Source organism: Oreochromis niloticus, unplaced genomic scaffold (genome assembly GCF_001858045.2).
Source record: "Oreochromis niloticus isolate F11D_XX unplaced genomic scaffold, O_niloticus_UMD_NMBU tig00006981_pilon, whole genome shotgun sequence".
Classification (NCBI taxonomy): Eukaryota; Metazoa; Chordata; class Actinopteri; order Cichliformes; family Cichlidae; genus Oreochromis; species Oreochromis niloticus.
Window position 1 is genome coordinate 255 of NW_020328290.1, and position 13044 is coordinate 13298.

The 13044-nt window shown below is 41.1% G+C and overlaps 1 non-coding gene across 1 annotated transcript; it reads right to left on the reverse strand.

Annotated features, from left to right (window-relative positions):
- Window positions 1-3323: 3323 nt before the first annotated feature.
- Window positions 3324-3395, reverse strand: trnat-cgu (transfer RNA threonine (anticodon CGU)). The gene has a single exon. It is a non-coding gene; the product is annotated as a tRNA-Thr (tRNA).
- Window positions 3396-13044: the final 9649 nt, after the last annotated feature.

The window sequence follows — 13044 nt, forward strand, 5'->3', positions numbered from 1 at the left end:
GGGGGGATAATCTTTCTCCCTAATCTATGAAATCATCATTTAAACACTGCATTTTGTATTAACTTGTCTTATCTGTGTCTAATATTAAAATGTGTTGATGATCTGAAACATGTAAGTGTGATAAATATGCAAAACACTAGGAAACCAGGAAGGGGGCAAACACCTTTTCACATCACGTAGACGTGATTACAGAATACTTTTACATCCGGATACAAAGGATATCCATCAACGGCAGATACTGGTCTCCATGACACACAGATACTGGAGTGGTCTGAGAGAAAGGAATCTGTGTCTCTGGACCAAAATGATGTACGTGTAGTGCTGTAGAAACAATACTGCCACAACCTTGATGTTTCTATATGTGAAACCTTCAGTATGCATATCCTCCTGTAAGGGTAAAGTAATGGGACATTTGCACTTTTTGCATGTAAGCCTGTCGGTCTTAACTGAAGTTGCACTTGAGCTGTCTTGGCATCTTTCCCTTCTTTGACTCACCAGTTTGCCTGAGCTGAACCGCTGCCTCCTTCTGTTGTGTACTCAGCGGTGACCAAGATGCTGTAACGTGCATCTGGCTGCAGTGACTCAGCATCACCTGCTTCTCTCCACCAGGGACCAGCACCTGCAGACAACAAACAACACTATCATCCAACACAGTCAGAACTCATTTAAAGTTTTGGGACTTGTGGAATTTCTGGAATTCTGACACATGACAGCCGGCTGAAGCCAGAAGAGGTGAAGATGTGATGACTACGACCCACTCACAGTGTGATCCTGGCTATCAGCTCCAGTCAATGCTGTGTAGGACACGTGATACTGGAGGACATGAGCATTGGGAGGTACCCAACTGATCACCATGCTGACGGCAGTCTCATCAGAAAGCGTGAGGCTGGTTGGGCCTCCACCAGAGCCTGCAGCAACATCATAGAAGAGATAAAGTACCACAGCTAACGACACTTAACACTCACTTTCTTCCTTTATAGGAGGAAATTATTTGCAGCAGAGCAAAGTGTTTTTTTTAGAAAATAATGTAAAGTATAACAGAGAATTTGATACTTTGATTGATACTTTAACCTCACTACATTTATTTCATAGCTCAGAGTTCTAGTTACTCAAAGATGAGAATTTAGATGTGAAATTTAACCTTTAAGTGACTAGTACTTTGAGAACTGCCATCAATTACACAATGAAGTTCATTGACGTACAGGTTATTGTATTAGTAATGCTATATTGTAGAGACACAATATGACAGAATATGACTGCTGCTAATGTGACTTAGGTAAATGGTTTCAGGCTCTCCCTCCTGAGTTTGAGAAATGTTCAGGATCAGAAAATGTGTGACTCACAGGTGCTGTAGCATACGGCCACAGCTTCACTCTGAGCTCCATCTCCATAGAGTGCAGACAGTGATATCTGATGCTCCTTAAGACACAGGACAACAGTTTATTGAGACATTGTATTTTTTACTTCATAATATGTACTCCAACAATCCAATAGTTCTTCCCCACCTGTCTCAGGTCGCCTCCACTTAGTGAGGTAAGAAACATCATCATCAGCTGCAGCTTCCCAGCGCACCGTGATGTCACTGTCTGAGAAATTAGTTACCCTAAGGTCAGAAGGAGGAGGCACCTTCACTAGAAGAAAGAATAATGTGTATGGGAATTTTTTAAAAATGAGAAAGCTACATTTTGACATCTTTCATTATTAATAACATTTACAGTACTGTGCAAAATCGTGAGCCACACGCTGAAGTATTTCTTTGGACATTATCTGGTTTTTCCACTCCTTTTTAGTCCAGTTCTTGTACCTGACCATTTTCTGAGTAATGTTTTGTTGTTTGTTTTTGTTTGTGTAAACACTTGGCACTGACCATTGTTGGAGAATTAAAAAGCACCTAAGTCAAGGAATGTGTGTGCACATAACAGAAAACTTGGGAAAGAACCAATTTTAAATCTTTAAGCATTTTGTTACTAGCGGCCTGTCACAAAAACACATTTTGTATAGTGTTTTTTTTTTTTTTTTTTTTTTAAATCTTGTGAATAAAATGTATACAAATGTGTGTGATTAATCACAATGTGTTAGTGTGTAATCACCCTGAGACATGCATGCCTGTCTGCTAGCGTCAGATCTAAAGCCATTTCTGATTTGGAGATGCAGGCTGCAGATTCTGTCCAGATTATCCCAGCTCTCGTCACTAAGCATCCAGTCTTCACTTATCAAATGTGTAAAATTCAAGGCTGGTCCTTAAAAGCTCCCAACAAGGCAAAAACTGTGAATCTAACCAAAAGTGTATTTCCTGTTTCTCCCACATATTGGATTCCACAGTTCCTACAAGTGATCAAATATACACAGTTTTTAGATCTTGGAGTCCCTTTGCACAGTGATAGAAAAACATTACCATTGGAATAACTGCCCACCCACTTGTGGTGCTGGAAAAATTGCCCTGATCTCTGCGCTTAGGCTCAGAGAGAGGTGAGATTTTAGCCTTACAAGGAGATCACCCAGGTTTTGTTCCTCCTGAAGGCTGCAATTGCCTTGTGATCCTGAAGCATATGTGTGTCCTGAGTGAACCTTTGAAAGTTGCTCTTGATAACTCTGACCAATTTGCAGGTGGAGGGAGAATATGTGATCACCACTGGGATGAGGGGAGAAACATCAATTGGCTTGGTCTGCAAGAATGAATTGAAACATTTTCTTAAAAGGACCAACAGTACCCCTAGTGGAGAGAGCTGAGAATAAAATCTTGACAGCTTCCCCCAAATCACTCTGTTGAGTGCAGATCCTGTGAAATCTCAGTAATTGGGATTTAATTATCCCTGCAAATGTGTGTTTGGGTGAAAACTTGTTCTGAACAGTAAGGCATGTGTATCTGTAGGTTTGAAAAAGACTTTAACATCTAATTTGTGGTCATTTGGAAATTTGGGCCCTTAAATGTAGTTGTGTCTAAAAATCAATTGAGGATTTATTAATGGTGGATTTCAGTTTGATGGAAGCATTATGGTCATTAAATTGTCATTATTAACATTAATATGAATTATCAGTGTAAATATGCTTTTGCGAATGTCTCCTGTTGTCAGATATCCTGTTTGGATCGTCCACTTTGACTCTTCACAACGTATGTTATATTCTGTTAAATATTTAACCTGTGAGTAAAGGAAACTGATACTCACACTGAGTAAAGCGCCAACAACAGTGATGTTGTTGCACCAGAGTCATGTCTAAAGTTCTGTTCAGTGTTTCTGGTTATGGGAGCAGAGTGTTTCCCCTACTTAAAGCAACGTGATCAGCAAGTACAGAATCAAACAGGTTTTTAATCACTGTACTAAAGGCACAGATGGGGATTGAACCCATGAGCTTTGGCAGACGAGACCAATGCCTTGCCACTTGGCCACTATGCCACACAGGCTGAGCTTTGTCCATACCGTAACATCATATTCCTCTTGAATTGTTCAATTAAATGAATTGATGAACATGTTTGTCATCTTAGTTGGTTGAGTGCTCAAAGTAGAGAATCACTGCATAAGAATCAGTCCATTCAAAAGCAACATTCTCCAATATTCCAAAAACCCAGAGAAAGATTGCCAAATGCGAACATCATTCCAAGGAAAGCATGAAAAAATGTTGCAAGCTTGTAAAGTGTTGCCACATTTATAGTGCATCTGGTCAACACCGGCATTATTCTGTTAGAATTACTATCACCCAGTTTCAGCCAAGCTTTAGCAGTGACATTTCACTCCACAATGCTCCACAAACCATCATGGTGGTGTTAAATCATAAACAGTATATAACGCTCTATTACTCAATAAGCAATGGTGTTTTGTAAAACTTGAGTGGACTGTTATTTTATGCTTGTGTATAATTTCTGACATTATGCAGATGTACTCTTATAAGGCTGTGGAAACCTGCAGTCAGGTGAAACTGAAGAAGTCACTTTGATGAGTGAAAAATGCCCAGAACAGACTTTCGGGAGAACATTGCTCCTGGACGGACTGTTGTTTCTTACAGCTAGTGTCTAGTACAGAAAGGGACTTTTTGTTTCCCTTGTCAGCTTGTATTAAAGGTATAGATGGGTATTGAATCCAAGATCTTCAGTTTACAACACTAACACCTTGCCACTTGGCCACCAGGCCACACTGTAGAACCCCAGCACCGCCATCAGGCCAAACTTTTATTGTAGAATAAATGTATCTTGGAAAGTTTGCATTCAAATCTTTCAAGATTACTGACACCCTATTGGTTTTTGGTGATGACAGATTTAGTGAATCTTCAAAATCTTTCATCCAATTGTTTTCTAATTTTGGGTGCACGTCTGTGCCCTTTAGAATGAGTCATGTTGATTTTGTGACCCTAGACATCCCTTTCACTCACCCTTCGTCTTTCCTTATCCAGGCTTGGGACCGGCCACGGCAGAGTTGAAGAAGGGTTTTCTTCTGCTTTATTTTTTGTGTGAGTCTTTATGTACTTGTTCTTTTGTTGTTTGTTTGTTTGTTTGTTTTGGGGGGGGGGGTGTACATATTTGTGAAACAGAAAATGACATCGCTCAAATAATCAGAACATGGAACAGTTGTTGTCCAACAGTCAAGTTTCTTGTCTGCACAAGTGTACACATGGATGAGTGTGTGCATACTCATGCACGCACACACCCACACACACATTTCTTGCACTGTGCACAGGTCATGCTCGTCTTACAATCATCATAGCACCACCACCCACCCTCCAAGCCTGGTTTCTTCCTGTTAAAGGGAGTTTTCCCTTTCCACTATCACCAAGTGCTTGCTCAAGAGCGTCATATGATTATTGTTGGGTTTTTGGGTTTGTTTGTTTTTTATTGTTACTGTAGGGTCTTTGCCTTACAACATAAAGCAGCTTGAGGTGATTGTTACTGTGATTTGGTGCTATAATATACATATACATTCTGTTTGTTACATTGTACAGTGTGCCAACTTTTGTAATTAGTAACATAGTTATTGCCCTTATTGAGCTATAATACAAAAACAACTAAAGCTTTAAAAATGTCAGTGAGCTGAAAAAACAATATTTATACCAAAACATAGTACAGCAGAATCTAGTATAACATGGAAACACCTACCTGAAACACAGACTTTATGTATTTTAAGTACTTGAGTAAATGTTCCCACTACTATCTGCACTCACTTCCGAAGATATTTAGACTAATGAGAGAACTCTGAGCTCCTCCGCTTCATGTGAGATTCACTTTCCACTGTTTCTTTTCTTTCTTTCTTTTAAATCCCTCTCCATTGCATTAATGTCTTGAAATACCAGGAAACCAAGCATCTGCATCTGGAGACTTTTGACTCAAAAGGCAATAAACCAAAACAAATGTAAAAAAAAAAAACAATAACAAAAAAAATGAATACAGGAAAAATTACATTTTCACAAATGTCAAACATTTTTTAATTAAAATTCCTCTTTTTTCCTACTAAAAAGTTGTAAAAATGAGTCCAAGGGCATGATGCCGTAGCAGAGGATGTACTTCCTGAGGCAGCTGAAGAAATTCAACCTGCCACACGGATGATGATGCAGTTCTACACTGCAATCATCGACTCCATCCTCACCTCCTCCATCACCGTGTGGTACGCTGGAGCCACTATCAGGGACAAACAGAGACTTCAGCGTGTTGTGCGCTCTGCTGAGAAGGTGATTGGCTGCAACTCCCATCTCTGCAGGACCTGTACACCTCCAGGACACTGGGGCGTGCAGCTCGGATCACAGCTGACCCTTCTCACCCTGGACACAGTCTGTTTGACCTGCTCCCCTCAGGCAGGAGGCTCCGGTCCATTCGCACCAGAACCTCTCGCCATAAGAACAGTTTCCATAGAAGCATAGATGCATCTGAACATGTGTAGAGAATGACCGTGCCCCCAAATTGCCAAATTGGTGTCTTAACACCAAGTTTGTTTTTTGTCGTTGGGAGCTGACACAGTCTCAATGGAGATGGTTTTTGGGGGGTAGCAGGAGAGAAGCTGCAGAGAGGCGTGTAAGACTGCAACTCTCCTTCCTGGTCCCAACTCTGGATAGTCATATTTTTGGGGTTTAATAAATTGGTCCATATTTCTAGAAATGAGAGCTGCTCCATCCAAAGTGGATGGATGCCGTCTCTCCTAACAAGACCAGGTTTCCTCCAGAAGGTTTGCCAATTATCTATGAAGCCCACATCGTTTTCGGATTCTAAACTGACCGCAGGTGTGAATGTGAGTGTGGATGATTGTCTTCTATGTTAACCCTGGACAGTTTAACTTGTACCCCTCACTTCATGGTAGCGCAATAAGTGGAGAACACCTATTCCGACACCCATATCTTAGATTAAGCTAATAGTATTAGTGCGCTGTTATCAAAGGTACCTGGATTATAGGTATATTCAAAACTTTACATAGAAGAGATAAGAGTGCGTGCGTATATGCTCACTTCTGACGATGATAATATGATAAGGTGTTATCTCATCTGTACTTGAAAGTACTTCAAACACCACATGCACATGCAATGTTATCTGTGTGTCTAACGATCTATAAGTGAGCAAAGACAGTGTTATAAATATTTTGAGTCATTTCTATGCCTTGAAAGTACTTACTCAGTACTTACTCAGCGCACACACAGATATTATATTCAAAATCATAACGGTCACGCCTTCGATTCTTACCGCTACTTTTCGTACAGCATCCAGGAAATGACGTAGACTGTTTCTACTGCATCATTTGCATTTTACATTCACTCTGTGGGCACATCTCCGCTAAAATCTCATATAAACCATTTCTACAACCACCAAACACAACGAAAACAAGCCATGATTAAAAGAGCAGTTACGTAAATGCACACAAGTCCACTAAACAAACAAACTGAACCACAAATTCATCAGACCTCATGTAACCGGATAAAGAAAGGCTGGTTATCTTCCAGAGCTATCACCGATTCCAAACACCAAGCTTCACCGCTCTGACTAAAATTCACTGAGAGCCGCAAAGAAGACACAAAAACCACCACAGTTATCTAGAGAATCTAAAGAACAGCACAAATTCCAAAGCATGTAAAACACAGGAGCTGTGTCAAATGTTTCACTTGATTTATACGTTATTTAACTCGAGCACCCTTTTTCTTTCTTAATCATTTTTTGTTTTTTCTCCTAATGTATTCCTTTTTTGTTTACCGACTTGTATTGTATACATGAGTTGTAAAAGATCTGCAAGCTGTGACATTTTTCCTGCCCTTTCTATAACTGCATTATGTATATTGTTTTAGTTTTCAACTTAAAAAAGTAAAAAAAGAAAAATATTGGCTCAAAAGATTTTTTAGGCCTGTTAATAAAATTAAATAATTTCTGCTGTTTAATACCTAAAAAATTCAACTGACATGGTGTTCAATGTGTGCAAAATTGGCCTTTTTTCAACGTCTGGATATTTATGTGTTGGCAGTGCTGTAATTTTTCACGGTTTCACTTTAGAAACATAAAACTTTGCACAGATGATGTTTACTGAATTTCGGGAATTAAAGGTCTGCAGCTCAGACACAAGCATTTCACTACATGTTGTACCCTGTATGATGTGTATGTGACAAATAAAGGTTGTTTGTTTCTTTGTTTGTTGTGAAATGTGAACTGAAGCATGTTTTAAAAGGGTTATATGTTAAAAATAAATAAAAAAATTTGGCGGGAATAAATCTACTCACTTTTTCTGTGTTCCAGTCTCAGTAACTTTGACACAGTAATATCTGCTGCATATATTAACACTCTCTGATGACATTTCACAAGTGTTGAGCTTCTTTTGATACCACGATTGTATACACAGAGTTTGTAATTGCACTCAATAATTTGGGCATTCATTTTCGAGCAGGAAGCTCAGAAACCTTTGGGGCTCAGGTTAAAGAACTGGACCACTAAGGTTTAGAAAACCCATCCAGAATAATTTTGTCCATCTGGCCCATATAGGACATCAAAGGTCAAAACATCAAAGGTCAAAACTTCTGTTGCCCTGTGGAGGTTAAGCGTGGGTTTGCCCTGCTCACACACTCCGCCCACAACTACCCACTGTGAGCCCATGCAAGTAATAACGTTTTGGCACATTACTTATGATAAGAAGCCACCATGAGGGAAATACAGTTGTGGAGAAGATGAAACCAAAGCACCTGTTTGATTACACTGTCAGAAATATGAGGCTGGGAGGAGGCGACTGATGCAAAGCCCCAGGGAAAAGGAAAGTTAACGATTTTTTCATTCCAAAAAATCATTTATACAGTTCAGTGGTCTACAGACAGACTGAAGAGAGAAACAAAGCTAGTATCGATCTGATACCAATACCAGTGCTGGTTTGTCAATATTATACAGTGGCTTGCGAAAGTATTCGGCCCCCTTGAACTTTTCCACATTTTGTCACATTACAGCCACAAACATGAATCAATTTTATTGGAATTCCACGTGAAAGACCAATACAGAGTGGTGCACACGTGAGAAGTGGAACGAAAATCATACATGATTCCAAACATTTTTTACAAATAAATAACTGAAATGTGGGGTGTGCGTAATTATTCAGCCCCCTGAGTCAATACTTTGTAGAACCACCTTTTGCTGCAATTACAGCTGCCAGTCTTTTAGGGTATGTCTCTACCAGCTTTGCACATCTAGAGACTGAAATTCTTGCCCATTCTTCTTTGCAAAACAGCTCCAGCCCAGTCAGATTAGATGGACAGCGTTTGTGAACAGCAGTTTTCAGCAGGTTTGTGGCTCAGCTGCAGGGGAGGGTGAAGCAGTGGGTTTCGGGCAGAATGTTTCCAGGCATGTAGTCTTGGAACATCTCCAGATGGATCGTGGATAAGGCCAGGGCCATAGGCACCGTTCATGCAATCCATGTAGAACTGCAAGGGACTTCCTGTTGACAGACAGAAAAAGAGCGGTTAGTGACTTCCTTCCAAACTATTTTCTCCATGCACTTCATTCCCACGCATTTCTCCTGACCATATGCAGATACCTGGGATGTGGTGCCATCGTATTTGATATCCATCTCATGCAGACCGGCCTCTGTGGGAGCGTACTTGTCAGCAACTGTGCCATCGTTGTTGTCTGTGATGTCAAGCTTAGCAACTTTGCCTGATGCCATTCGGACCTCACCTAAAGCAGAGGACAAAAACAATGACACACACATCATTATGCTCAAACTATCTGTTTATTAAGTAGACTTGTTACCTGTGACCTCTCCTTTCTGGATGGTGAATGGAATCACCAGGTCAAATGGTCTCAGACTTGCCACATCCAGCCAGATCATTCCCATTGGTCGGTCTGTTGCCTGAGAGACACGCAAGTGCACACGTCAGATCACAGGTTGTTAAGAGATTTGGCAACAGTTCTGGTTACAGCGACAACATGTCACAGACTAAATGAACACAGGAAATTAATACAGGACCTGTAACATCAGAAGGCTGTGGCTTCTTAACATTATGCAGCTCTGCTGAACTGTCCATGTGTTTCAGGCATCCCGTTTTTGACATGGAGAGAGAGAAATGAGAGAACGCACCCTCTCAGTGATGAAACACCTGCAATGAGAGACAGCAGACAATGATGCAGTCTGATGAAAGGAGACCATGTGTGCTATAGATGACAAAGGGACAACAGGGAGAAGCTGAACAAAAACTGAAGCTGAGAAGGCCGAGAGACCGGAGGCTGAGGTTTTAGATACCCAGGGCTGTTGGGGCATTTGGCTCTGTTGCATGAGCTGGTCTGACGGAGCTCCTTCCAGTACTTGGAGGGTGTAGGCGGATGATGGAGGAATTGAGAGAGGGAAAAAGATAAGGCATTGGAGCGGATTAAAACGGCGTCAAAGTGATATAGCGAAACGGCTGCAGCCATCAGGACCAATCACAAAGCCTCTGTAGGGGAATGGATCTGTGCAATTTATGCAATTCCCTTCTCACATATACATTGAAACAGAGAAGGTAGGACTGACTAACAACCACAAGAGCTTTCTGAGACTGATTATATACTGATTTTGAGTATAAACACTAGCAAAATGCAAGTTTTGCTGCAGCAGATGTCATTGACTGCTTCAGGGCTCGCTCCCAGCAGCTGGACGGTGTCCTGGAGTAAAGAACTACATATCTAGCTGTTGTGACAGTATCAGGTCAGTTCATGTCTACATACTCACTGGCTAAGTTATGGTAGTGAAGGCTCACTGACTCTGTCTTCCACTACTCTCAGACACTGTGTCATATTTTCAGAGGAGCCCAACAAACCACAGATCACTGAGCTGTCCTAACAAATCTCCAGCAATGATGCAACACGTAGGAAGACTGAGTTATAAAGACATGGCAATATTTCAACAAGGTCTTGAATTATGAGGCCCCGTCATATCTTAAACACATTAAGGTATCACATCACCCCGGTACAGCTCTTCACTCTCAGACTAGCTCTTTCTAAAAGTAGAATGGAGGCAGAGCCTTCAGCTTTCAGGGCTCTGCTCTGAACCAGCTCCCAGTTTGGATTCAGGAGACAGACACCCTCTGTACTTTCAACATTACACTTACAACTTTCCTATTTGATAAAGCATATAGTCAGCCTTGGATCAGGTGACCCTGAACCCTCCCTTAGTTACACTGCAGTAAACCTCTTGTGTGGTTACTTATAGTTACCATTTATGTCTTTATAGTGAGGGTTAATAGTTACTTCCCAACCATTTATTCGTCTTCTATCACTTATTCATCTTCGAAATGGAGATGTGCATGGCCCGGGAGTCCCTCTGCAAATCTCAACTCTTTGTTACAAACAGTTTTATAAAAGCAACCCCCCATTGTAAACCCCATATGGTGTGTCATTAACCTAAGACACTGCGTGTGTGTGTGTGCCTTCCTGCTGGTCATAAAAGGGTCATCTCCTCTACACTCTGAATCTAATATAACCACCACTACAGTCTACAGCTGATATTCCACTGGCCCTTAGACAGACCTATTACCTCGGTCTTCAGTGTCATCGTCCTCTATTCCAATGCCTCTGCCAGTTCTTTCTGTTTGCGGTAATTCAGCAGGAACTGGCGAATGCTGAGGTCTTCCTGGTCACTGGAGCTTTGCCTGGAGCTGGCAGACGTACTGGTCCTGCTACAAGTGGAAGGAAACCACCTCGCTAAAGGAAAAACAAGACAACAATATGAGCATAGGTTTGGTTACAATAAAATAAGTCAGTTAATCAAAATCAGTGTGACACAGACGCTGATGTTTTTGAAAAGAGCCCATCAGTAACATTTAATTCATACATTTTTACTGTGCGGCTTGTAAAACTTCTGTATGAATATTATTATGAATATTAATTCTACAACAGAAAACCACTCAGCAATTAAACATCGATGTATTAAATGTTTCCAAAGATACTGATAATTTGATAACGAGCAAATTATACATCCTGAAGTGTACTCCTTGATAGAAACTTTGAAAGGCACTGCAGAAAACATAAAGTTAAGCAACATAAAACATGTGGCAGAGCATGCAATGAGTCACATTTTCTTCCTTGTCCTCTTTGACTCCCAGTATACGTGAGACTCAAGCTGACATCACTGTTGAAATCTTACCCAGTGCCTTCATGAGCGCGTGCAGCGCGGAGCAGAAAAGAGCAGCTGTGCGCTCGTAGCTGAGATCCAGATCCTGAACCATGTCCCCGACCAGCAGGCTGCAGTCAGAGTGAGTCAACAGAACTGTCAACACCGGTGGAGCCTGGCCAACAAGACAGGATTATAATGAAATACAGTACAAGCTCAGGGCAGCACAGGCTTAAGCAGACCAAGGAGGAAATCGGGTAAACCCTCCAGCAGTTATTTCTGTGTCCATTTGGGTAAAAACAAAAAACACATCATAACTACCTGTAAATGCAGGCTGAGCCTCTGAAGGTTGAGTGATATGTCATTAAGCAGGTAGTCAGAGTTCTCATTGATCAGTTCCTTGAGGGAAGCGTATCCACAGACCTTATTGATGTTCCATATGGAGCTCAGCGCCGCCTGGCTGACCAGCAGCGTCTCCTCACCAGCTTTCTCCAGCACAGGATACAGCCAGGTCGTCAACAAGGGACGGAAATCGCGGCCCAGCGCCTGAGCACAGCAGGCCAAGGCCTCCGGTTGGATGCACAGCTGACAGATGTTGCTGTTGAGCTGGTGGATCGTGGACGCAGATCATTTTAGATTTCAGTAGCAGCCTGATGAAATTAGCTGTGTCGTTAACCCACTTCAGCCATCCAAACAGATGACCATCTAAGGTGAATTATGCAGATCACTAGCACAGTACACAGATTACCACTTCTGATTCCAGCCAGACTTGTTGTTACTTCATTCTAATCATGCAGTAACAACAAAGATTTATTCCTACTGGCTTTTTAAAATGTGCTTCTTCTATTCTAGAAAAACAAAAACATCTTATCACAGGGTTTGGTTTTTTTCAATGACATTGTGTTGGCTGTGTCAGTTGCAGGCAAACATTTATCATTATTTTAAATCTATTTTTATGTTTTAGGATTTTGTAAACTGCCTTTTTTTTCTCAGTTTACAATGTAAACTGCCTTTTTAAATGTTAGATATTAGGAAATAGCTTAAAATTAGTGCATATTTAACTTGTTACACTGCCTTAATGTTGCCTGCATGGGATTTCCTCATCAGCATATGACTGTACCCTGATGATGATATTGAGGAGCTTGAACTTGACTATGTGCACGAGAAAATGCTAACTTCCTGGTTTTGGCCGGATGTGGGGTTGCACATTTCCGGTAGCTTTACTTTGCCGTAAATCGCTACTGCGAAGATATACTCCAAAATAATGTCCAAAACTGAAAATGGAAAGATTGCGTTAAGTTCCAAAGAGCAGAAGGTGGAACACTCACCACTTTGTGTCACAAAAAAATCTAATGATAGATTTTGACGTTAACCACTTAAGCCCCACGTCTCTGGTACCGGGGGGCAAAAAGGAGGAGATCACGTTTAATCGGTTATAACGCGGGTTGAGAAATATAAGTCCAGACATGTGTGGTATCCACAGAAACCTCATAATCTCAGCTAAAATGTCATATAAACCATT